The sequence below is a fragment of the Perca fluviatilis genome, chromosome 13 (assembly GCF_010015445.1).
Source record: "Perca fluviatilis chromosome 13, GENO_Pfluv_1.0, whole genome shotgun sequence".
Lineage (NCBI taxonomy): Eukaryota > Metazoa > Chordata > Actinopteri > Perciformes > Percidae > Perca > Perca fluviatilis.
Genome location: NC_053124.1, coordinates 3443680 through 3446781, shown reverse-complemented (window position 1 = coordinate 3446781; position 3102 = coordinate 3443680). Strand labels below are relative to the sequence as shown.

At 40.0% G+C, this 3102-nt stretch overlaps 1 long non-coding RNA gene across 1 annotated transcript; it reads right to left on the bottom strand.

Annotated features, from left to right (window-relative positions):
• Positions 1-410: 410 nt before the first annotated feature.
• Positions 411-2431, bottom strand: LOC120571775. Its single transcript, XR_005641296.1, has 3 exons — positions 2223-2431; positions 1691-1980; positions 411-1088 (listed from the first exon to the last, which is right to left on the bottom strand). It is a non-coding gene; the product is annotated as an uncharacterized LOC120571775 (long non-coding RNA).
• Positions 2432-3102: the final 671 nt, after the last annotated feature.

The window sequence follows — 3102 nt, the reverse complement described above, 5'->3', positions numbered from 1 at the left end:
AAAAGTATAAAACATAAACAAAATAAATAAAATGACCAACAATGACAGCGAAGACCACAGCAGCTCTCATGGTGAATCAAAAGCCAGGGAATAAAAATACATTTTTAAAGAGAGCTGTCTGTGTCTATCCGTCTGTCTCTCTGTGTTTCGGTCTGAATTTATGTCTGTGTTTCCGTAGGTCTGTGTTTTTGTCAGTCTGTGTCTGAGAGGGAGAGAGCTTCCGTTGGAACTCGATACAGTCTAATCTCCCAACCGGATACTTTAATTCTTAGTTTTTCTCAGTCACTTTGGTGCATTTTTCACATCATCCCTAACATGAGCAAAATAATAAGTGCATTTCTCAGAACAATTTGTACAAACTGCAGTATACAATAGATATGTTTCTAAAGCTAGTCAGTCACTAAAAATCCTTAGTACATCTCTCAAAAGTAAATATTCATGCCAATGATCATGTCAGTATCATCAGAATGATAAGTCATTGAGTCATTGTTCACGAACAAGGTCGTCAAATTGTTTAGGCATGTTGTCAATGTAACTGTACTTTGACAGGATTACCTGATGTAAACTTAGGCTACAGTTTGGATGACAGTTACGGTGTTGAAAATGCACAAGGCTGCACTTCTATGGCATATATCAATTTCAACAGTACTATTTACATATTACTGTATGTGGGTTATTGATTGAAAGAGATGGGACAGGATTGTTTTTCACAGCTTTTACTAGTGCTACTTTATGAAAGAAAAAAAGAAAAGAAAAAATGATTTACAGTAAGAAAAAGACAAGGGGCACAAAAAACAAAAAAAACAAAAACACTAAATTAGAAAGAAACCCAGGAAACACCCCTGAGGCACAACTTTGCCCGCAGCACTGTTCTAGTGCGGTCTCTACACCCAGTCTGTCGGCCCACATGTTCTCATCCACATCACACCGGATATTTTCCCTTGCAATGCAATGTGGAAAGAATCTTTTGGAATGCCTTATCCTTCCTCTGCAGGAGTCTACTGTGATGTCCTCACATGCTGCATCCATTGCAGCCAGCAGGGTCATCTGTGTGTGTGGCTGACGATCGTACACCTTCCACCTCCAAGCTGAAAAGAACTCAATTGGGTTAAGGAATGGTGAATAAGGTGGGAGGAATTCTATGAGCATCCTCGGGTGGGTCCCAAACCATTGCCTAAGGATGTCTGATCGATGGAAACTCACAAATGACCACATACTTTGGCAAATTACTCAGACCCCTCTCATCATCAGGGATGAGAGCCCTGTAGGGAGTCTCTAAAAAGTTGAGTAGATGCTGGGTGTTGTATGGCCCTATAAGGGGGATATGGGTTAGGACACCATGCTCCGAAATAGCAGCACACATGGTGACATTTCCTCCCCGTTGGCCTGGCAAATCCACAGTAGCTCTGTGACAGATGATATTCCGACCCCCCCTTCTGCATTTGGTCAGGTTGAAGCCAGTCTAATCCATATATACAAAGTTGTGACAGGGTTCACTTGATTCCAACTCCATTATACGCTATATCCCAGAACACAGTTGAATTTGTTTTGGTAAGGAAGAGGGACATAAAATGTACATATATTGCATGTTCCTTCCACAGCAATGGAAATGTGTGCAGTTTATGCTTACTGTACTATGTATCACTAAAAAAATGTTGCTGTAAAGTAGTTACATAGATTTAGGTTTTACCTGTACATACTGGTAGCGTAGCTCCTTAACTCTGTCCTCATTCCTTTGGAATGGTACACGGTACAGCTGTTTCATCCTCAACTGGTTTCTATGCAACACCCTGTCGATGGTTGAGATGTTAACCGTATGGATGTTTAAGACATTGTTGTCGTCTATAGCGGTCCTTTGTATTTCCTTTGTCCTTTGTGAGTCTCATGGCATCGTTTGCACGGACCATGGTGCAAATATCCTCCTCCTGTTGAGGTGTGAAAAGGCATCCTCTGCCACCGGTTTGAGGTAATCTTGCAGTCCTATGTGGGGAAAAAAAAAAATGCAGTGATGCATCGCACAATTTCACATAGACAAAAACTATGCGAACACATATTTTACTGTAAAACATACAGGTGGGTGCATGTAAGGTGCAGTATGTATCTGTATAGAGTATATTTCTGTATGCCGTGAAATACAAGTGGACTACTGTAATATGAAGCATTGTAGGAAGTATACAGTATACTGCTTACAGTAACAGTGCACTGTACATTGTTGGACATACCTGTTCTCTCTTCGAAATGTTTGACCTATTGAGGACACGGTTGATCTCCCAATATTTGGCTGCACCCTTCGACCCGCCTCAGTCATTGTAAGGCCATGATTGACAACATGGTCTACAATGGTGGCCCTTATGTCATCAGATATGCACCTATGTACTCTTCTGCCTCTTCCTCTGTTTTGCCTTCCACCACGCATCGCTCCTGCTCCTGCTCCTGCGGGCTGTTGACCCTGTTTGTTTCCTGGTCCATCCATTATTGGGAAACTCTGTGTTGTGGGCTGTCTATATATGCTTGCCACCTGATTGTTCATGAGATGCACCTTTGAGCAATTTAGACACCTGGTTGATTATTGGTTGAACTAACACTTTACATTCCTTCATGAGTGAGGGTCAATTTCATCTGCAGGATTCATCAATTCACGTTTTTGTACAAAAGGTCTAATAGAAATGTGTAAAACTATGCTTGACAGTTTATGACAAATAGTTCAACAATTTTGCATGTAATGGCTTATGCAAGGAACTAAAACCTAGATGTTTTGAGGGGTAAGACTATTCAACAGAGAACCATCTACTATATTTTCATCCACATGATATGAGCAATTGAAAATGTGGAAAAAAGCAGACACTTGTACATTATCAATTGCAATATGTACAAAAGCAATTGCAATTTGTTCAAAGGAATAAGAAATTGCTTTAATGATGTGCACAAGTGACTAGATGATTTGGAATTTGTACAAGTAGTATCAAGAATTGCACTTTTGATCTAAGAAATGCACCAAAGCGACTGAGAAAAACTGTAAATAAATATATTTGTTTGACAGATAAGCTGTTTGCAAACAGGAATATATAGGCTAATTTCATCCAGAAAAAAAGCATCCTTTAA